The sequence below is a fragment of the Pongo pygmaeus genome, chromosome 2 (genome assembly GCF_028885625.2).
Source record: "Pongo pygmaeus isolate AG05252 chromosome 2, NHGRI_mPonPyg2-v2.0_pri, whole genome shotgun sequence".
Classification (NCBI taxonomy): Eukaryota; Metazoa; Chordata; class Mammalia; order Primates; family Hominidae; genus Pongo; species Pongo pygmaeus.
This window is the reverse complement of record NC_085930.1, coordinates 71,202,529-71,226,809: the sequence shown is the minus strand read 5'-3', so window position 1 is coordinate 71,226,809 and position 24,281 is coordinate 71,202,529. Positions and strand designations below refer to the sequence as shown.

Here is a 24,281-nt window from a genome sequence, read left to right as displayed (position 1 = left end):
CAAAACAAAACAGATTAAATACACAAATATTAGAATATACAATCAGTTGCCACAGTTTTGAAGTGCATATATATATTTCCTGATGAAAGAATGTTTTCAACTGTACGGAAAGAGTTAGCTGCAGTTTTGTAGCATGTTTACAAAATGATTTCTCTTTGACCATTGAAAAGAAAAGCTGCTATAGGCCGGGCACGGTGGCTCATGCCTGTAATCCCAGCACTTTGGGAGGCCAAGGTGGGTGGATCACCTGAGGTCAGGAGTTCGAGACCAGCCTGGCCAACATGGCGAAACCCTGTCTCTACTAAAAATACAAAAATTAGCTGGGTGTGGTGACGCCTGCCTGTAGTCCCAGCTCCTAGGGAAGCTAAGGCATGAGAATCACTTGAATCTGGGAGGTGGATGTTGCGGTGAACAGAAATTATGCCATTGCACTCCAGTCTGGGCGACAGAGCAAGACTCTGTCAAAAAAAAAAAAAAAAAAAAAGAAAGAAAGAAGGAAAGAAAAAAGAAAAAGGAAATGCTGCTATAACCATATGCTAAAACACTATGACACTATGAAAAAAATTAGTAGTTTTTAATACTTAACAATGGATGATAACAAAGAAATATTGCTTAAACCAAGGAAAGGCTGAGAATCAATTATTTCATTCCTGTTTGGTTCTTTGGGCAAGGCATACTAATTTGTTAATAATTCACCTCTTCATCTTTCTTAGCTTTAAATAAACTCCAGTCCCCAAGAGAGAATGAGAATCACCAGAATATGAAACTTCCCTGTTTGACTTCCCAACATTCTTGAATGCACCAAGATAGTCTCTTGCTGTGAGATTAATAAATGAATAAATACCTCCATATTTTTCAAATCTGTGAAGTTAACAACACGTAGATTTTTTGCATATTTCAAAAACTGCAACTAAATCTTAATGCCTCTGAAGGAGATGGAAGAAAATAATAGGCTTCCATTAACTGTGTCAAATTGTATAGGTCTTGGCCATCACTGGTCCTGTTGTGATGAATTTTTTTTGCCCTTGGATATAATTTAATTTTCAATTATTCTAATTATGGTACTTCAGAACATCAATATTTGAGATGAACTTCTCTAGTGTCAAGGACTGATTTGAGTTGTGTAAACTCTGAATATCTGAGACAGGTCTCAATTATTTTAGAAAGTTTATTTTGCCAAGGTTGAGGATGTGTGCTTGTGACACGGCCTCAGGAGGTCCTGATGACATGTGTTCAAGGTGGTCAGAGCACAGCTTTGCTTTATACATTTTAGAGAGACATGAGACATTAACCGACATATGTAAGATGAACATTGGTTCCATCTGGAAAGGTGGGACAACTTCAAATGAGGAGGAGGCTTCCAGGTCATAGGTAGATAAGAGACAAATTATTGCATTCTTTCGAGTTTCTGATTAGCCTTTCCAAAGGAGGCAATTAGAGTGAGCAGAGGGGAGACTCTGAACAAAATGGGAGGCTGGTTTTCCCTAAGCAGTTCCCAGCTTGACTTTTCCCTTTAGCTGAGGGATTTGGGGGCCCCACGATTTATTTTTCTTTCACCGTTGTATCAAACTACACAGGCAGCCTTGGAAACAATCACAGTTGAGAGCAGGTAACACCCATTTGTTGCATAGTTTTGTGCTCCACACTCTTATCTACAAAATTATGAATTTTCTTACATATATTAATTTCAGAAAAACTAAAAATAAAACAAAGTAGTTTCAAACTAGTATTGTTTTTACATCTTAAAAATAAAGTTTTATGTACTCTCCTTACCTCATCATAAATAGCTTGCCTTATTTAATATGTACTAGGCATTCTATCTGTTTGATTTCCATTCTGGGACATGTTATTTTAATTTTTTAGTTTGTTAACTAAACAAAAAATAATACACAAATTATTCTTAGTCTTTATATATGTACTCGTTGAAAGATGAGATATATAAGTGCTGGTAAGTGCTTCAAGTAAGGAAGACATCTGGCCTGTGTCGTGGGGATCGCATAATCACTGTGGTGACAGTTTCAGAGAGTAGCATGTGTAGGGGTTTGTGGAGTTAGCAAAGACGAGAAGCATGAAGCACAGCCAAAAGTTTTTTTTCAGACACAAGATATATTTGAAGTTTGAAATAGAGTGAAGACCCATAAATGGGGAAGAAGTGAAGATTCTAAGTGTCTGTGCAGAAAATTTAGCATAATTTGTTGAGGATTTGGAGAGTGTGCCAAAAGACAGTTAAAGATTGCAGATAGCTGCAAGATCCCAGCCTCAGGGGATCTCAAGCCATAGGGATTAAGCATTTAGTCCTGCACCAATGTGTGTGTGTTACAGGACATGACAAATGATTAAAAAAAAATACCACCCTGGATAAATTCTTAGTACTGCTCTGTTTAGAGTCTGGTGCTAGGAGATCAAAGGAGAAGACTGTAACTTGAGCTTGACTTTGAAGTCAGTAGGACTTGTACAGTGTGGCAAATATACCATAAGGGGAGTCCCATTTGAGTCATACTTGTTGGTGATCCCTATTCCTTGAGCATGAACAGAACTTGAGACTTGCTTCTAACCCATAGAACATGGCAAAAACTATGGAATGTCACTCCCTTGAGGTATAAGTTATATATAGATATAGTAGATATAAATATAGAGATGATATAGATGTACATATAGATACAGATATAAATATAGACATAGATATAGATATATGACTGTGGGCAGACAAGGATGAGATGAGAGACCCTGCCTTGCTGGCCCTGAAGAAGTGAGCTGTTATGCTGTGAGGTGGGCTACAAAGGGGCCACATGATAGGGGACTGTGGGAACCTGCAGGAGCTAAGAGTGGCTCCCAGCTATCAACCAGGAAGAAAGCAGAACCTCAGCTCTGCAGCTGCAAGTAACTGAATTCTGCCAACCATCGTGCAAGTTTGGAATAGGACCCTGAGCTCCAAAAAGAAACGCCGCCTAGCTGACACCGTGATTGTAGCCTTGTGAGACTTTGATCAAAGGACCCAGCTAAGCCATGTCTGGACTTCTGACCCATGAAAACCGTGAGATGATACATGTGTGTTGCCATAAGCCACTACATGTGTGGTGATTTATTATGTATCAATAGAAAAATAATATACATGGCTAGAGAAAAATATGAGTATATTCTGGATACTCTAGATGTATCGTACCACATGAGCTAAAGTACAGAGAATAAGACTGACATTCTTACTTGGACCTCTGCACTTAAGCTCATGTGGTTCCATACATCTAGAGTATTCAGAATATACTTATCTTTAATACTCCATATTGTATATTGATCCGTATATTGAACAAGTATTTACTTATTTATTTATTTATTTTTGAGATGAAGTCTTGCTCTGTCTCCCAGGCTGGAGTGCAGTGGTGCAATTTCGGTTCACTGCAAACTCTGCCTCCTGGGTTCAAGCCTTTCTCCTGTCTTAGGCTCCCAAGTAGCTGTCACTACAGGCACCATGCCTGGCTGATTTTTGTATTTTTGGTAGAGACAGAGTTTTGCCAGGCTGGTCTTGAACTCCTGACTTCAAGTGATTCACCTACCTCAGCCTCCCAAAGTGCTGGGATTACAAGCATGAGCCACCACACCCGGCTTTTGAACAAGTATTTCCCGAGAACCTACTGTGTGTTAAAACTTGACCAGGAAACCAATGGAGGAACTGAAATTAAGAGAGCTTAAGTAACTTGTGCAAGTTTACAAAAAACAATTATATAAGAATACAAGAATGCTATAGGGGAAAATGGAGTCATGTTTGTATGACATCCCAACCAGTAGGGTCTCTGAGTACTTAATCTGTATCTTTGAATACAACTTGTTTATCTTGTTTCCTTTGCACTATAGTTTAAGTTGTGTGTTAGATCATCTTGAAAGCACTTATTCTCCTTGTGTCCAGGGATGCTTTAGGATAATTTAGGAGTAAATAACTGAAATTATCTTTCTAAAACAAAAATATACTTTTTCTCTACTGAGTTTCCCAGAGTGTACAAAAGAACATTGAACACTGGAAAAGAAAATAAATCCTGAAGAAAAATAGACACAGGAGCTGAATCACTGTTTTGATTTCAGAACAGGACCATCTAAGTCTGTAAAATATTGAGTACTTTGAACTTTGATCTCACTAAATTTAAGCTGTTAAATTGTTATGCTTTTCTGGGAATTCCTAAAAACTTCCCTGTATTACAATGGCTGCCTCTGAAATTTTGTTCATTTGAAATTTTGTATTTGTTTTTCTATCATGTTAGAACTGGAAAAGATATTTGTTCAATTCAACATTTTAAACAAATGAAGGTATATTTGGAAATAAAATAAAACCTCTTCTGGAGTGGATCCTGTTGATACTCTGTTAAATCTCCTCCAATCCCCTTTTCTCCTTGGCTGCATCCTTCTCCTGGCTTGTGTTTGCTTTTGTTTTTCTGTTGCACCTGCATTTCTCTTAGGAAGCCTGCCTCAACTGCTGGAATCCCTTTACCACCTGCTGCAGAGTTCTTAGGGGTTTCCTTCCTGCCCAGCTTGGCCCTTTTCTCCAGCAGAGGCTCTTAGTCAAAGAATACTTGAAAGCTCAACTTCCTTGCATGGAGGTGAACAACTCTGATATTAAGTTATGCTCTTGAGGTCCCCTGCAGGAATAGACAGGAAAACTCTGGGAAGACATCGCCTGAAACTACACCCTTATTGAGTTTCTTCCACTTTTCTCTTTTCTGCTTCCCTGTGTCTTACTGGTTCCCTTTGGGGGCACTTCTGGAATAAACAGTCTCTGTAATAAATCCCAATCTCAGTCTGCTTCTAGGGAATCAACCTAAGACAGACACCTTCTTACCTGTTTGCTGAAATATAAACTTCGTTATCAATCCAGAACTGCCAAAGTATTTGATACAAAATGAGATATTTCAAAATGCACAGGTGTCCTAGATTTTTGTCATTTTAATGACTTTTTCTGGATAATAAAAGTAGCTTATATTAATTGTTGAGTTTAGAAAATGCACAAAAATGAGGTAAATTACATTATCTATAGTTTCTATTTATACCTTGGTAAATTTTTCCAAAAACTACCCCTACCCTCACCTCCAATCAAAACTACACCTTTGAGTATATATGCTAATTTTTTCTAATTAAAATTATGATTCTAATTAACATACAGAATTACATTCTGCTTTGTTGTGTACAGGTGGTTTAGTTATTTAATATTTTTTAAAATAAATGTCAAACCCTTTCACATTGTAAATTACTTTTAAAAGAACAAAAACAATGAAAGAAACGAAGTCAGGGTTAGAGCAGAAATTTCTCCTCTCCATTTTCATTTCCCAAACATAAACACTTTACAAGATTGGTGAAGATTGTTCATTGTTCTAGATTTTATACACACACAAAAACACTTTTACACACACATACACACAGACACAAGGATGTACATATACAATGCACGCTTTTACTCTTATTTATAATGAAACTTGTTCATACTACATATGTATTTCTTGCAATTAGCTTTCTTCAGTCTAGGAACTTGATGAACTCTTTCCACAGTAGAGCTTGGAGATCGGCCTCAATTTTTGTAAATAATACGTAAATGCTGTTTTTCCTGATAAACAATACTTCACTTCCTGTTCTTATGCATTTCTGTATGCATGGGTAGGGACATTTCTTCTGTGTGCTAAAATCCTAGAAAGGCACCTAATAATTAGCAAGAAATGTTTAAATCAATACATAACTGAGCACATTTAGAAAATATTAGCCTCTCCTGAATGTAAATCCTTAGTTTCTCACAAATACCCCCTCCCCAATATCCCTGCTTCTCTCTCAGAATGTCTTGGTATAAATAAGTATGTGCAGTTTATCCATCCTCTATCAAAATGTTAGTAGTTACTACCAAATTACCCCATATTAGTACAAGTTGTACTAATATATAGTCCAGCCAACATTCTATATGACCAGGTATATGAGCTTTTATATTTATAAATAATTCTCCAGTCTGTCTTTAATTTTAAGTTGTTTATTGTGTTACTTGTCATAGACAAATTTAACTTTTTTTCATTAAACAATTCCAGTATTTAATCTCTTTATTACTTCTGATTTTTATTTTATTCCTGGAGAGGTACCCATTCTCCACATTAATATTTATTTTCATCTAATATTTTAAGATGTTTTTTCTCCCTTCTGGTCATGTATTTATTTGGAATAAATGTGTATCAAATGAATACATATATGTTAGGGAAGATATGCCAGGTAGGAATCAAACATAGTTTTTCACCACAAATTGATAACCTATGGTAGCTATCCACTCCACTGAATGGTCCATCCACTACATGTTGATTTTGAAATGTAACTTTTTCACATAAGGATATTCACATATGAATATAAATAGATGAATAGATAGATAGATAGATGTGATGACTATATGGATACCTAACTATTTATATCCATCTATTTATGTATGTGCATTTTGGGGCTCTACTGTTTCACTGATCAATCATTTTCACTTCAGAACTACACTGATATAATTGCTGTAGCGGCATGGCACATTTCCACATGTAGTAGAGCAAGATCTCAGTCATTATTCTGCTATTTCAGGAATGTTAAACTAACTTCATGCAAGATTGCTTTATGAAGATCTCTTGATAACATCTATATTTTCTACCTTGATAATTTCCCTCTAAAAGCAAAAATACATTTGGATATGTTTTGTAAACTCTAGTAGTCATACAAATGTAAATTGTGCATGCCTTGTAGGTAGCAGGGTCTCTCCTATAATTCTCATTCATCTTCGGTACAGGAGGGAAAAATGTAGCTTTTAAATATGGCCTGTAACTATCTGCCTCCTACAACCCCATTTTCAGGTTATTCACATAACTTGGGGATAGGTGGTCAAAAAAATAAAACTTAAACTAATAACTAGTCAAGGACTTTTAAGAATGGTTTAGATTTTTTAAATATAATTTCCTGCTCTCTCTCAGAGATTGCTCTACCTCAAACATCTCTGCTTATCTGCTAAAGATGGCATCTGGGTAGAAGGAGAGTAGGTGTTTATACTTCTTGTGATTCGTCCCTTACACTGACATCCAAAGCAATGTCCTTTGACCACCTTGGGGTGGTCAGCCCTGCTGGCATTTAGGACTGTGGTCAGCATCTTTTTTTTTTTTTTTTTTCTCGGGCAAGTTCTCACTATGTTTCCCCAGTCTGGTCTTGAACTCCTGAGCTCAAGCAATCCTCCTGCTTTGGCCTCCCAAAGTGCTGGGATTACAGGTTTGAGCCACTATGCCCAGCGATGGTCAGCATCTTTTGTCTGGGTGTAGTCAAGGCCATGTAATACGTTTTGACTTTCCTAGCTTTATTTGAGCTCTTGCTGGTGCTATCCACCCTGATTGTTTGACTGGGAATCTCATTTAGCTCGTAGCCCTTGGAGCAGAACCCCTAAGGGAAGCCCCTCTGCCCAATGTGCCAGCCAAGTGTTTAGCTGCTTTGGATACGCCTTTGCCTCATCAGACCCAAGAGCAACCCAGGAAACTAAACCTCTGCCTGATCTCTGCTTTCATGTGACTGCCCTCTCTGTGAGTGTGAGTGCAATCTACACGGAAGCCTCCTTCCAGATGAATAAATGGGTGGCAAGGCAAGAGTCACTCTCTTCTGTGATTTCATAAACTATCAAATGTGCTTTTCCAAACCAGACAGCCATGTTTGTTTCCTTCATGAGCTTCTCTTCCCTGGTCTTCTCTTCTTTGTACCACCCTAGTGGGCAGATAAAATTATTTGTTTTCTTTTGACTTCCTTCCCATCTTATGCTCCTTCTACTTGATTTCACCCATCTTTAATGGGGAACAGAAATATCTCCCTGAATATTATTTAAATTGTATATTACATGGATGGCAACCCCCGGAGAAAAACATTGCGTACAATGTAGATGATGCCTCCTGTATCTGTGCAACTTAGAAGCCTTGATCTCCTCAATACAATGAGGAGATTTAACAATGAGTCCAACTGCGTCAGTTAAAAGAAAATAAATAATAATTTAGCCAGTCTCTTAGAAGGACAACAGCCTGGTTTTCAAGACTATTGTCCTACTGAATTCTGAATGTCAATATCACAGTGTCTTCTTTCTGGCCAAAAAAAAAAAAGAGAGAAAAGATGAGGAATAAGATGAAAGCCAGGTGCTGTAAAATGTCTAAGAGGAAACATTAAGCTACTTTTATGCCTTATCCTTTTATCTTTAGTCTCCTTCTCCCCTTTTTGCATCCTTTCTCATAGCTACTGATGTTAACCACAAATAAAGACAGTATCTGACTAATTAAGACCAATTCACATTTCTGCAGCCAGGAGAGGTTAAGGAGTGGCAGAAAAGGAAGTGAAGTTCTTTGAAAGTTACTGAATAACAGACATTGTGCTTATAACTTTCCATATTTTAGCTTGGTTAACATTCGTTAAGATTAATCTCTGTTTCACAGATGAAGAAACTGAGGCTCAGAAGAGTTTGGAAATTGTTCCAGATCGTACACTAGTAAGTATCAAAGACAGACTTGAAATCCCACCATGAGGAAGTGCAAAGCTATTATTCCTCATTCTAAGGAACTTTGTACTACCAAAACAATGCATTTCAAAAATTATAAAAGGTGGCCCTTTACTTGTTAAAGGGTTACATGAATTAATGAGAGATGCCTATGGGATGAATGTCACGCTGCTCTATGGTGCAATGCCATTAAGCTTTTGGCCATTTCAGCACCTGTGGGCTTTGCCATCATAATTTCAAGGTTAGGCATAAAAGTAAGTCACACTGTGTTTTACAAGAGTACATTTCTGCTGGTTTCTTAACCATATTTACTGCTGCCGAATAACCATACCTTCTCCTCATCTCCTTCTCATCATATGTACATGATACCATTGTTGAAATTCCACGATGTTTATGCTCTCATTTTTGAAAAATGTAACCTTGGTCAGACATTAGTTATTTCCATGAAAAATGTGACATGCATTTTAGGAATACCTAGATAGATTTAGGGATGATGTATTGCACATTCACCCTCATTTACTATTCAACTTTACTTGCTATTTAATTCTCCTGTCACTACCAAATACTTTGGGGGACTAGGACTATGCTATTTTTGTGATCATTTCACATTTTATATCAATCCTCCTGCCCTTATGTATCATGTCTCATGTTTTTATTCCATCTTATCAGACCCAATCTTGTCATAGAATGTTTCATTTTCTGCTATAACTAAGATTTACTGTGAGTAAGGGTTCTCAAATTTTAGAGCCTATTTCATTTTAATTTTGTGTCATTTTTTGAAATGAACTCCATAATGCATTTGTAGCTTTGACCTGCCTCAAATTGAGGTTTGTCATTAATTTGCTTTTGAAACTGAGCCCAGCTTATCTAATACCAAGTAAATGGTTATTTGAACAGAAAATTGGAATATCTTATTTGTGTCCTAAAAGCAAAATCTTTGTTGTCAAAGGGAAAAATAAATATCAGATGCCAAAGGAAATAATGTTTTGATGTCAACTGGGGTCCTGTTCCTCAAACACAATAGAAACTCAACTTTTGTTCGAATTAATTCTTTCCAGTTTTCTATAGGACTAGCTTCCTTATTGATCTCTAAATTCCTCTGGGTCAGAAGAGTGGTTCCCCTGAAGTGAGGAACTGATGAGACTATTTATCGATTTGTTAGATATATTTTTACGTATGTTTTTAAGGCCCTTGTGGAAATAATTGCCAGTGAAGATGCTGTTTTTAACTAACGTAAGGAGACATAAGGGTCACTGGCTTTAAAACAGTGGTGAACTTTGAAAGGAGATAAACCTCGAGGAAAAAACCATCATATTCACAATAGGCCTTTTCCTTTTTGACCTCAAAACTCTATTTCTAGGAATAATTAGAGAAACACCGAAAGATGAATTAAAAAGTAGGATTATTGGGGTCTTACTTATATAGCAAATATACTAGAAACAATGAAAATATCTAATGACAGCAAACTGATAAAATATGGATTTCCCATAGTAAGCTCTGCAGTCTTTAAAAATTATGAATTTGATAATAGGTAATAATCTGGAAAAAGGTACACAAAATTCAAGTAAAAATATACAACTTAAAAAAAAGTAAAACTATTAAAAATTTCTAGGCTGAAAGTGATGGCTCATGCCTGTAATCCCAGCACTTTGGGAGGCTAAGGCCGGTGGATCACTTGAGGTCAGGAGTTCAAGACCAGCCTGGCAAAAATGGTGAAATCTTGTCTCTAAAAATACAAAAATTAGCCGGGCGTGGCGGCATGTGCCTGTAGTCCCAGCTACTCAGGAGGCTGAGGCAGGAAGATCACTCGAACCTGGGACACAGAGGTTGCTGTGAACCCAGACTGCACCACTGCACTTCAGCCTGGGTGACAGAACAAGACACAGTCTCAAAAAAAAAATATTTTGTTTAACTATATTTATGATACCAATTTAAAATATATTACATGTATGTAACCTCCTGACAGATTATTCCTGCCCACTGCACAAATAAAAACCACAGCATTGCAGTAAAGAAGGAGTTTAGTTGATATGAGGCTAGCCATGCCATGCGGGAGACAGTTACTACTCAAATCAATCTCATTGAAGGCTTGTAGGGTAGAGGTTTTTCAAAGGCAGTTTGGGGGTAATAGTGGGGTGGCTAGGAAATGGGTGATTTCTGCTGACTGGTTGGAGTGGAAATGAAATGATAAGGGGTCTAAGCTGTCCTTTTGTGCTGAGTTGCTTCTGGGTGAAGTTATAGGAGCAGTGAAACCATCAGTTGGTGGGTCTAGGTGGATCCATCGGTGTGAGACATACGAAAACCCTGAAAAGATATCTCAAAAGGCCAATCTACATTAGTGATGTTATCTGCAGGAGTAATTCAGGAAGGTGCATATCTTGTGACCAAATTAAGGCTCCTCTCCTCCCGCTACCCTGGTGGTCTCTCATTAGCTTTACAAAGATGGTTGATTTGGGGGGAAGGGCTATTATCATTTAGCCTATAACCTAAATGTCTTCCAAAGTTAGCTTGACCTAAGTCCAAGAATAATTAAGGCAGTTTGAAAGCTAAAGGCAAGGAGGGAATTGGCTAGATCAGATCTCCCTAACTGCCATAATGTTTTTACTTACATAATTTTTGCAAAGGTGGTTTCATGTGTTTTAATGCAGAGAAAAAAAGAGGAAAAAAAATACCCCATAATGACAGTAAGGGTGTACAATAGTTGGTGGAATTATGGGAAAATTTTATATACTTTTTTATAACATTTTGGTTAAAATAATTTTTTTCTTCATCTTTTTTTAATGAGAAGAGATTTTACCAAAATTAAGGGTGACTCTTTTCACTAGAATAGACTTAATTCTTGGTTAACAACAAAGATAAAATGCAGAAAACAAAAGGTTGTGACCACTAAAGTTTCACTATGTTGTACATTTGCTTCCTGTTTAAAATAATATTGCTTTCCTCTCCCTGTGAGATCTCTGAGTTTATTTTATTTTATTTTTTCTCACACATCCAATCAGATCTGAACCTCCGTTTCCCTAGAGATAATCATGTTGTGTTGACCAATCATCTGTGTCAGAGAGGAGAGGAATTTGGGACTTTTAAACAGTCATTGTGTAGGCTACAGATGGGTAGTAGCAACATGAAATTCTTAGTCCATTTAAGGCAGGTCCTTCTTTGTACCTTAGCCACATTACTAATAGTAAAGTGGCATCATCTGTAAACCTAGAGTTTTCAGAGAAATCTTGAAAGCATTATTCTTAATTGCATGTATCCCATCAAGTGAAATTGACATGAAGAAAAGTATGCACAATTGTTCATGTAACTTCCCTCATTGTTCATGTAACTTCCCTCAGCAACGTTATATGTTGTAAGCTGTTAATATTACTTCTTAGATCCAATCTCCCACCCCATGGGGACTCTCCAGTGGCTCCACTGTACCTGCAAGGACTCACAGTCCATCAATGGCAAACTCTCCTCTTTTGTTAACCTCTCGTACTCTGCCTGAAGCCTGCCATCCACTGGGTCCAGCCACCTCCTCTGCAGCCCTTTTCAGTGGTAGCTATTTTTCCTTCTTCTTCTTTCACAGCATAAGACCTAGAAGTAAATGGGTTTCCTTCTTCCTTCTTACTGCAGCAAAACCATGTTTCCTGTTCCTCCCTGTTTTTGGTTAAGGGAGTGTAATTCCACACCTTCTCCTGTTCCTGGTGACAGAAATCTCCCCTTGACAGCATGTTATCAGAGGCTTCCACAGTCAGCCCTCACATGTTCTTCCCTTCCGATCCAGCACAGATTTCAAGGCTCATCAGAACAAGCATTTGTTTGCATATACCCGCCATTCCTTTGGCCCGCCTCTGTTGAGTTTGGCCAGCAAGATATCAATCCTCACTACATCTACACGTCTACCTAGTCTGCATCTACAGTTGAGGAGCCAATGTGGCTGGCAGATGCCATTTAAATCTACACCCTCAGACCTGAACTGGGTTGTTAGCTGGCTTCTTACATTTTTCTGATTGCTTCCTGCTTTCAGAGATAACAGATTTATATCTTCTCTCTTGTCCTTCTTTGACTCACTTCAGTAGAGAAATAGTCATCTTATCTTACTTCATCTTCTGCGTCACTTCCTCCACTTCTGCGTCACTGTCCCTTCACCAGATGTGCCAGGGCACCTGCCCACCCTCCTATAATGATGATGGATTTCTCCTTGCAACTAGGTAAGGGCAACATTAAATACAGTTTTGCTCATTCATGGGCTTTCCTGGTGTCTCATTCTTGTACAACCAGTTATGCCTTTTAATCTAATGAACATGAAAAACAGTTCACGTATTTAAAATTAAATTCCATGCTAGGCCCCACAACCCCTTTCAACCAATATCTTATTTCATTCTTTTGTTTACAATTAAGTTTTTGAAAATGTCTGTACCTGCTTTCTCTATTTCCTCACCTCACCCCTCCTTTGCTTCTCAATCCCCTCCAGACAATTTTGGCCTTCCCCACTCTACTGAAACCACTTTGACATGGTTAAGGATTAACAGTGTTTTAAGAGAACAGGAAAAAGTATGATGCAGAAACTTCAGTCTTGAATAGAAGTTTGTCCAGTGGTCTATTAGAACAATGCTCTTCTTTTCTTTTCCCATCACTGGGACAAGAAAGTCAAGATACTTCAAAATGTATATTTTATTTGACCTAATAAAGGCAAAATAAAAATGAGTAGCTGGTACTCATTTGTTCGATACCTTGAGTTTCATGGTAACAATTCGAAGAGGACCATAGTATACAAAGTAAAGATTACCAGAATTTAAAGTGTCTTATCACATTGACAATTTATAAGCAGAGATTTCTAAGTCTCAACATTATTAATAATTTGTGCAATCTATTTTTTAATTTTGGAATGTTTAATTTTAAATTATAGTAATATTCTATTTTATAAAATTTATATATTGCAAATAAGATGTTTTAATTTTATTTTATACAGATTAAGAGATTCTACAAGAATCTCTTATAGAATATTTTTCTGATCAAGAAATATTTTCATATACTGTTTTTAGACTTGGTATTGTTTTAACCTTTTTACTTTCTCCTAAATTTTGTGGATATACTTTTAATATTTTATTTAGCATTAGTATAAAATGTACTACTTCAAGTGTTTTGTATGAGCTTTGTTTTTCTTTTTCTTTCTTCATCTTCTTCTTTCTCTTCGTCTTCCTTCTTTTCTTTTTCTCCCCCTTCTCCTTCTCCTTCTTTTTTTAGTGGAGGCAGCCAGGCTCAGAACATCAGCTAGCCTTTGCAGCTTGAGTAGCAGAGGCTGTAGCCAGAGCATGATATGGGACTCCTGCAGTCATTATCCATGTTTACTGCTTTTACTGAGTAATGTGGTCTAGTATGACCTTTATCCGAATTCTACATAACTATTCCAAATGTTTTAGAAATTAGCAGCACTGAAGCAATATCCTGAAGCAACCTGGGTGTGTGTGTATTCATATTGAAAGCTTATTTCCCTATTAATTTTTTTTAAATTTTCAAATCCATTTATGATTTGATTTTTCCAGCAGTATCAAATTGCTTCTTTTAATAATGGACCTAAAGCATAAAAGATCACATATTGTGATACCTAGAATAAGTCTCAGAATTAAATTCACATCGTAATTCTTATTAGCTATGCAGTCATGAGGCCCTGGGCAAGTCATTGAACATTAATTTCTTTATTAATATATCTGGGATAATTGTATCTTCGCTATATGTTTAAACATGCTAACATTCGGTCAGGCACGGTGGCTCATGCCTGTAATCCCAGCACTTTGGGAGGCCGAGTCGGGCGGATCACGAGGTCAGGAGATAGACACCATCCTGGCTAACACGGTGAAACCCCGTCTCTACTAAAAATAAAAAAAATTAGCCGGACGTGGTGGCGGGCGCCTGTAGTCCCAGCTACTCCGGAGTCTGAGGCAGTAGAATGGCGTGAACCCTGGGGGCGGAGCTTGTAGTGAGCCAAGATGGCGCCACTACACTCCAGCCCGGGCGACAGAGCGAGACTCCATTTCAAAAATAAAATAAAATAAAATAAGTAAAATAAATATAAAATAAAATAATAAAATAAAATATAAAATAAAAACATTCAATTAATGGTTTTGTTTTGGCTGTTAGTAGTTTAAAAAGAAAGCGCTCGTAGAAGTTGTTTAAAGCTCCTCTGAATAAGTAATACAGTATGCGCTCACAATGTCCCTACTAATTTTGACATTTCATTTCCTACTCATTGATAGTTATCCGTGTTTTTTTCTTAGTTTTAGATGGCCCCATTTGTGAATGTATTACAAACAGAAATACATTTTTATTTGAACTATCAAGGGTTATAGTTTAATAACACCTTTATTACATCACTTATAATTTCTTTTTACTATCTGTGATTGCCAACTTAAATTTTGGCCAGAAATTTTGGGTGTAAAACTCATTTAATTTTATTGCAATTTATGTGTGTGTGAATATTATTAACATCTTATGTATGAGGCCAAGCGCGGTGGCTCACGCCTGTAATCCCAGCACTTTTGGTGGCCGAGGCAGGCGGATCACCTGAGGTCAGGAGTTTGAGACCGGCCTGACCAACATGGAGAAACCCCCGCCTCTACTAAAAATACAAAAAACTAGCCGGGCATGGTGGTGGGAGCCTATATCCCAGCTATTCGGGTGGCTGAGGCAGGACAATTGCTTGAACCTGGGAGGCAGAGGTTGCAGTGAGCCGAGATCACCCCACCGCACTCCAGCCTGGGCAACAAGAGCAAAACTCCATCTTTAAAAAAAAAAAAAAAAATTATATATGAGTTCCAGTTAATACTGTTTTCCCCTTTTGTTTACTATCATGGAAGCTTTTATAGCTTTGACTTATTTCATTTATTTTTGGCATTGCTAATATTTGGAGAGTGAAAGCCTTTTTGAAATTGACACTTTCATCACATTACTACTATTTCGCTATATTTTTGAAGTCGCTTATTTGATGACCACAAATTTTACAGGGTCCACCTTGAATTTCTTGCAGTCTCAAAATTTCTTACAGCCCTGCTTCTTTTTATTGCTTATTACTATAGGGATTTTGATTTAAGTATGGGTTATTTCCATTGTATTATTTCCTATAAGCAATGATTTAGAGCTAGGTAACACACAAGCTTCTAACCAATTCAATAACACAATAGGAAAATTATAGTTTCTTATTTGCTTTTGACAGCATGAGTACCTGCTGATATTTTTAATTTATTTGAATTTATTATCCTTTTGTCCTTTTCTTCTCTCTTTTTCTGAACAATCGCACTTCCTCGTTTTTGCTATGTATAATCTATTCACCTAGGCTATACACTGTCACATATATTATTCCACATAAAATCATGGTGTACCATAATACACGCTAGGAGATGTGCGACAATTTTACTTCAAATTTAGAAACAATAATTTTCTGTAATGCAACTGAATTTTACTTAAGCCAGATGTCACAGTGTAACTAATAAATAACTACTGTACCATACATTTCAGGAAAAAAATTCATGTATGTAAACATCCTCAGATAGAATACACATGGGAGTGGTCTAATAGCTAAACCACATAGTCTCCTAAACATTGTCTCTGCTGAAATTACTAAGATTTACCTTTACAGTATATATACCCATTTGATTTACTTTAAGTGATCATAAAAGAAGTTAATGATGACAGGTGTATGGGAAAATCAGTGCCTTCAAACAGTGTTTGTAGCAGTGTACACTGGCAAAATATTTTTTACAAACAATTAGGAAAGACATAACAGATCCTTAAACCTTGTCAACACTTTGGCTTAGTGATTTTACTTCTGGAAAAATACATATAATTACATTTTTTTCATGTAAAAAAAATTAAACAGTAGATTCTCCTCAAGGCTGGTGGTTATGGGAGGTGACAACTGCAGCATATTATCTCCTGGCTTCAAGAGTGGGCCCGTATTATACCAGTCATGAAACTTCACCTTCGTTGACTATGCCAGTTGGTCCAGGGGCTGACCACACAACCCACGACAAAGATCCAAAGGGCTTTTCATTCTGAAATAAGCACAGTAAATTTCTTTCTGCCCTGTGCAATTTCTGCCTTGTCCTTTAGATGGGAACCTACGGTTATAGCCACATGGGAATCATGAGAACTAACAGCCTGAGAGGCTAAATCCAAAAGACAGCCAGAAGCAGGGAAAAAAAGAAAACAGTGATAAAACAGAAACAACAAGACAGAGACAGAAACGGAAACAGGCTGGATGGTGTTCGGTCTCTGAATCCAGCTCTACTGTGGTCTTTCTCTGGTGTATTGTATTAACCAATACATTCTCATTTTGCAAAAGCCAGTATAAGTTGGACTCATGTTTTTTTGCAACTATGGTGTCTTGACAAATGTGAGCTTTATAAAAACCTATATAATAATATTAAAATTTTTTATTATAGAACACTAAATATAAAAATCATGATACAACATTTTATGTAGAACACTATTGCAGATGACCTGAAAGAGAAAACAAACCAAAAAGAAATTATATACATAATACATAAAAAGAAGAAAAACATGGAAATATAAAAATAGTTATTTTTGGATGGTAGGATTAAAGGAATTCATTTTTTAATTTTTTTCTGATTTTCTATTGTTTCACATTTTAATAATATGTAAACTTATAAGTGGAAACAAAACAAAACTTTTTAAGTTATAATTTTCATTATAATAAAGATTTTTTTTTTCTAAAATAATGGTTCTGAGACTTGGTACAGAAAAGAATTATCTAGAGCACACCAAATTCCTAGGCTCCATCCCAGCCTACTGAGTCAGAAATCCTAAAGTGGGGTCAAAGTATTTTCATTTCTTCCAAGGTTCTGAAGAACCTCTGAGACTAGAACCAAGATGGTACAATATGATGGGTGGGGGTGTTGGACTGGGTATTTAACAGACCTGGATTTGAACTCCAGTTCTGCCATTAGTAACTGGATAATTTTCAAGGATCTTTTTATTTCCTCTAAGCCTTGACTTTCTTATCTCTAAAATGAGGCTAAATTGATTGGATCATGATACATTGTATATATGTATCAAAATATCACTGTGTACCCCATAAATATGTGCAATTGTGTGTCTACTAAAAAAGGGGAAAAAAATAAATAAAGTGAGGCTAACTATTTTAATTGCAAGGGTAGATGAAGCACTGTTTATACAGCTTATACAGCATGTAGTATGATGTCCAGGCACAGCATGAGCACTCAAGCATAATAACACATTATTTAAAAATAAAAAATAGATAAAACAAATTTAAAAATAGTAAATGTCACCATCATTATTATTAACCTTCCATGATGATGACAAAAATTTATAGGAAAAAGGTTTTAATTACCCCAAGTCGATTTATGTACCATTTTGAGTTTCATGCCATTGATTGGAGGAAAATTTCCTATCATCTTCTACTCTCCAGGGTATACTTCCAAATGGCATAAATCTCTGTCATAAAATATTTCCAATTTTTCTTCAAATTTCAGTAGAAAGGGATTGAATTTTAAGAGTCGTCACTGCAGTACTGCTCTCATAAACAAAAGCAAACAAGCAAACAAAAATCACTACGAGTGTTTTGTAAAGGGAGAAAGGCACCAATAGATTATTAAAGTTGAACTACCAGGGCCATTTACGCTCATTCCCAGTGCCTGTGTCACACATAACCCCTGGATAAGGAAAATAGCAATACTTAGTGAAGCGGGTAAACAGAATTTCCAGCCAAGGAGTTCAACAGACAATCTGAATTCTGGCTGGCTTTTTAACTCAGAGGTAATTACAGTAGATTTGGGGGCCTAACCTTAGTTTGCAATATTTTTTTAACTGAAATTATATTTTATGCAGGCCAAGTCAAACACTTGAAGGGCAGAGGGCAAGATGTAATTAAATTACTACCTTATTTATGTTAATTATTGATTCTTATTTAATGAGGACAAACATGTGGGTCTGTTTTGCTTGTTGCTGTTTTTATTGTTGTTTTTGTTTCTTGATGCTGCTGTACTACCAGCAGCTAAAGCAGTAGAAGGCTTAGAGTATGCTTGCACTAAATGTGCTGGATATTGGATAGAAGCATAAATACCATCACGTATGCAGTGGCAGACTACAGATACCACCGTCCTTATCTATCTACAACTGATCAGAAAACAGAGACTAAAAAACAAACTAACAGATACATACAATCCTTAATCACAAAAATCACAAATGGTGAAGAAGGGGTGCTATGTGAAGAAAGGATCTGCCTGGTGTGCAGGAAGGTACCAAAGAGAAACACTGCAGCAGACAAGGGCAGCAGAACCTGGTGAGGACGAAGCCGCAAAGCTCAGGAGCATGCCAAGGGGCCACACCTTGTCTGTTACAAAAGATCAGTACACACAGCTAGTACAGAGCTTCCTGGTTTGGTACCACAGAACTCTAGGGACTGGAGGGGTGCAGGGAATTGAATTAGGTGACACATGACATTTTTGCCAGGAGTAAGTTGTCTGTGAGTCAAGGTCTAGAAGAAAGATTCAGAGTTGTTAGATGATCTGCAGCCATAAGTCTCTAAAAGTTAGGGATAAACAGAAGGCTAAATCAATCCCTCCCACACACATACACCCCCCTGTGTCGTGAAGAACTCTGCTCTGAAGCAGAGAGACATTTTACAGCTCTGTCCTCTCTCCATCATAAAGCCCAGAAAATAGCTGGTCCAGGAAGGGCTCACCTAATTCAAAGTGAACAATATTTGAAAAGGATGCACAATATGGACATGCACAGCATAATCATGTTTTTGTCAACTATGGGCCACATATACAACAGTGGTCCCATAAGATTATAATACTGTATTATACTGTATTTTTATTGTACCTTTTCTATATTTATATGTGCTTAGATACACAAATCCTTACCATTGTGTTACAATTAACTACAGTATTTTTACAGTAGCATGCTATACAAGTTTGCAACGTGGGAGCAATAGCCTATCCCATACAGCCTAGGTGTATAATAAGCTATACCATCTAGGTCTCTATAAGCACACTCTATGATGTTTGCACAATGACAAAATCACCTAACAATGCATTTCTCAGAATGTATCCCCATCATTAAGTGATACATGACTGCATCTGTGTAAATATATTACAAGAAAAGAGGAGGACTAGAACCAGAAAAACAAAAGTCAGAGACTACACATCAGAAAAATATTACCAAGGACCAGAGAATATTGTGTCCAAATGCATTTTCATGGATTTAAGTAATTTTAAAAAACAATCTTAAATTTTTTAAAAAGAGTTCCTAAATTTAAAGAAATAAGAGTTCACAGAGATATGGGCCAGGTAAGACATTAGAAATATGTTTCAATGGAAACAGATGAAAATTAAATTGGCAGACAGAGCCCAGTAAAGCAGTGAAAGACAAAAATAAAACCATGGTATAAGTGAAGACTATATTAGAAAAAAGTAAAAACAAGTAACTTCAGGGACTGTTTAAAACACAATAAAAATATGGAGAACAGGACAGATTGAATAAAATTAACACATGCACTAGAAATTAATAATGAATTAAGTAGAGTTAGAGAAAAAAATGGATAGATACTGAAAATAGGCAAAGGGGTTTCAATATGCATTTACCATCCTTGAATTAAAAAAAATTCCTATGAAGGCAAAGACTAAAAACATATCAATAAAAAAAATTCAAAAATGCATTCTAAAAATAAGTTTCAAAATCACAGTGTGTCTCACGAAAAGTCAGTAGGGTATGGTTAAAACTGAAATGCCAAAAAACTGTTGGAATAAACAAATTCAATAAAGTTGCAGGATACAAAATGCTATTTTGTATAAAGTTGTGTAAAGTTGCAGGATACAAATTTCTATTGGCATTTTTATACACTAATAGCAAACTATGTAAAAAAGAAATCGATGAAACAATCTCATTTACAATAGCTACAAAATTTAAATACTTAGGAGTAAATTTAACCATGGAGGTGAAAGAAGTCTACACTGACGTCTGTAAAACATTGATAAAAGAAACTAAAGAAGACACAAGTAAATGGAAAGATATTCTATGCTCATGGGGTAAAATAACATTGTTTAAATGTCCATACTACCAAAAGCTATCTACAGATTCAATGCAATCCTTATCAAAATACCAATGACATTCTTCACAGATATAGTAAAACAAATCCTAAAATTGACATGGAATTATAAAAGATCCCAAATAGCCAAAGAAATCTTGAACAAAAAGAACAAAGCTAGAAGCATCACATTACCTGAATTCAAAATATACATTGAAGCTATAGTAAACAAAACAGCATGGTACTGGCATAAAAGATAGACAAATAGACCAAAGGAACAGAATAGAGAGCACAGAAACAAATCTAGAAGCCAATTGATTTTTGACGAAGTTGCCAAGAATATGCGGTAGAAAGTACAGTCTCTTCAATAAACAGTGCCTAGAAAAGTGGATATCTTCATGTAGAAGAACAAAGCTAGATTCCTATCTCTCAACAAACTCACACAAAACTCAGCTCTAAATGGATTCCAGACAGAAATGTAAGGTTCAAAACAATGAAACTACTTGAAGTAAACCTAGGGTAAATGCTTCATGTTGGCCTGGGCAATTTGGAAAAGACCTTGAAAGTATAAACAACAAAAGCAAAAATAGACAGATGAGATTACATCAAACAACTTCTGCACAGCAAAGCAAACAGGCAACAGAGTGAAATGACGACCACAAAATGGAAGAAAATATTTGCAAACTATGCATCAAGAAGTTAATAACCAGAATGGATAGGGAACTGAAACAACCCAATAGCAAAAGAAAAATAATTATATTTAAAAATGGGCAAAAGACTTCAATAGCCTGGCTTGGTGGCTCACTCCTGCAATCCCAGTACTTTAAGAGGCTGAGATCGCTTGAGGTCAGGAGTTTGGGACCAGCCTGGCCAACATGGTGAAACCTAGTATCTTCTAAAAATACAAATTAGCTGAGCATGGTGGTACATGCTTGTAATCCCAGCTACTTGGAAGGCTGAGGCAGGAGAAGCGTTTAAACCCAGGAGGTGAAGGTTGCAGTGAGCCCAGATTGTGCCACTGAACTCCAGCCTGGGTGACAGAGCAAGACTCTGTCAAAAAAAGCAAACGAAAAAACCAAAACAAAACAAAACAAAACCTGAATAGACATTTCTCAAAAGAAGACATACAAATGGCCAATAAGTATATGAAAAAATGTTCAATATCACAAATCATTAGCAAAATCAAAACCACAATGAGATACCACCTCACACTTGTTAGAATGGCTATCACCAAAAAGACAAACAATAACAAATGCTGGTGCAGATGTGGAAAAAGTGAAACTCTTATATGCTGTTAGTGGGAATGTAAATTAGTACAGCCACTAAGGAAAATAATAAGAAGAGTCCTCAAAAAAATTCAAAATAGAACTATCATGTGATCCAGTAATCCTGTTACTAGGTATATAGCCAAAGAGAATAGAATCAGCATCTCAAAGACATATTTGTTTTCCCATGTTTATTGCAGCAGTATTCACAATGGCCAATATATGGTATCAATCTAAGTGTTCATTAAAGGGTGAATGAATAAAGTAAATGTGGTATATATACACAATGGGCTACTATAATATTTGGTCAATAAAAATAATGAAATTCTTTCATTTGCAGTAACATGAATGAAACCGGACAACGTTATGCTAAGTGAAATAAGCCAGATACAGAAAGACAAATACCGCATGATCTCACCTATGTGCAGAATCTAAAGACGTAAGTCTCATAGTAGTAAAGACTAGAATACTAGTTACCAAGGGCTGGGGAAGGGAGAGAGAAGGGGGAATAGGGAGAGATTGGTCAATGGGTACAAATTTATGGGTAGATAGATGGACCATGTTCTGGTGTTCTATTGCACAGTAGGATAACTATGATTAACAATATTGTGGCTGGGTGTGGTGGCTCATGCCTGTAATCCCAGCACTTTGGGAGGCTGAGGTGGGTGGATTACCTGAGGTCAGGAGTTTGAGACCACCCTGGCAAACATGGCAAAACCCTGCCTCTACTAAAAATACAAAAAATTAGCTGGGCGTGGTGGCAGGCACCTGTAATCCCAGCTACTTGGGAGGCTGAGGCAGGAGACTTGCTTGAACCTGGAAGGCGGAAGTTGCAGTAGCTGAGATTGCACCACTGCACTCCAGCTGGGCAACAGAGTGAGACTTTGTCTCAAAAAAGAATATATATATATATGTATGTGTGCGTGTGTATATATATAGTACTCTGTATCTCTATATTTCAAAATAGGTAGAAGAGAGGATTTTGAATGCTCTCATCACAAAAAAATGACAAAGGTATGAGGTGATGGGTATGCTAAATACCTTGATTTGATTTTTCCATAATATATACATCCCACTGTACCTCATACATATGTACAATTATTATGTCAATAAAAACACAATTTAAAAATTACTGAAGTACAACCCAGTAAAGTTACGATTTTTAAAAATATAATTCTTTGAACATCCAGACAGAAAGATCAAAAAACTGTACGAGAAATGTATCAGGCTGGCCTTAGCATTCACAACAATGTACATCATCAGAAATCAGTGGAGAGATAAATGCACAGTCCTCCAGGAAATAAAGTGTGAGCAAAAATGTTATACACACCTAGACGAATTGCTGAAATAGAAAGGCAACAGCGGGCATTTTTGATCATGCAAGCACTAGGAGAATATATTTCCTCTAAAGCCAACTTGAAGAAATTGTTTAAAAAAATAAATCTCAGTTGAACACCTGTTGAATAGAAACACTGTAGCACAAGGACAAAGGTGAACCTAAACTCCATTTGACTTTAAAAGTAAGGAAAAAAGAACTCTTGGAATCACAGCTTCATTAGTACAATGTGAATGGAATGACAACAGAGAAACAATATGACTAATAAAAGTTGGCAAGAAATTAGGCAGTTGTGTAAGAATATTGATTATTTCATCTTTTATAATCAGAAGTCTAAAAGCCTCACTTATAGCTGATAGTTCAAACAACTGAGGTTTGGATATATTTTAAGGTGTGAAACAAGTACTAGTAGAACTAATAGTAGTATCTACTAAGCCATGTTGGAGAAAATGAATGAATTGGAGATGTATCAATACATCATTGTTCTAGTGTCTACAAAATAGGAGATAAGTACACTAAATCATGTTATAGATATAGAATCAAATACTAAAATGACCCAAACAGAAACAAAAGTTTCCAGAATCGTAGTAAGATACCCAACCCACACACCATAAAGCAAAGAAATATACACAAAACAGAAAAAATAGAGCAATAAAAGAGAAAACAGCATAAAATATGACAGAATGAATAGAAATACAATATTATAACTTTTCACTGAGGTTAGGAAGAAAACAAGGATGTTCATTATCACAAATATAAGTATGGCATAAAAATGGGAAAGAGGGGAATAATGCTATCATTATTTGAAAAAGATATGACACACTTGAAAAATGCAAGAAAATCATCTTGACGTCTTATAACAGGAGAATACAGTGACATGATTGGGAACAAAATTAATCAACAACAAAAATTAACGGCCTTGCTATAGACAAAAAACTAAATTTTCAAGTGACAGAAGAGACTCCATTTTAAATAGAAATAGAAACATAGAATACCTATGAATAAACTAAAAATATTTGAAGACATATTTATTGAAGAAAGTGTAGAAGGTTATTAAGACACCTAAAAAGTGCTTGAATAGAAGGAAAATCATATTGATCTGGGATAGGTAGACTCTATACCATG

The 24,281-nt window shown here is 36.4% G+C and overlaps 1 long non-coding RNA gene across 1 annotated transcript in view; it reads right to left on the bottom strand.

Moving 5' to 3' along the window:
- Window positions 1–5,276: 5,276 nt before the first annotated feature.
- Window positions 5,277–24,281, bottom strand: part of LOC129033278 (uncharacterized) — a 59,582-nt gene continuing 40,577 nt past the window's right edge. Inside the window, exon 4 of the long non-coding RNA XR_008501567.1 lies at window positions 5,277–5,676. This is a non-coding gene — a long non-coding RNA (uncharacterized LOC129033278). The remainder of the gene's footprint in view (window positions 5,677–24,281) is intronic.